Source organism: Trichechus manatus, unplaced genomic scaffold (assembly GCF_000243295.1).
Source record: "Trichechus manatus latirostris isolate Lorelei unplaced genomic scaffold, TriManLat1.0 scaffold00140, whole genome shotgun sequence".
NCBI lineage: Eukaryota > Metazoa > Chordata > Mammalia > Sirenia > Trichechidae > Trichechus > Trichechus manatus.
This window is the reverse complement of record NW_004444076.1, coordinates 1,334,295-1,334,534: the sequence shown is the minus strand read 5'-3', so window position 1 is coordinate 1,334,534 and position 240 is coordinate 1,334,295.

Sequence of the window (240 nt, the reverse complement as noted above, 5' to 3'; positions counted from 1 at the left end):
ATTTCTCCAACAGAACAATGAATTTCAGCAATGAAACATCTTTATTTTGCTATCACTTTGAAAGCTCCTAGTATGTGCGAAGAACTGAGTGTAGTGCTATCCATCCAAAGATGAACCATCAAGGTCCAGTAGAGGAAAACAGCTATTCAGAGTTGAATGTGGTAACTGCCATAAGAGTATAAAGTGATAGGGGAACTCTGAGAAAGGAGAGATTACTTCAAATTTGGGGTGCGGGAAGAG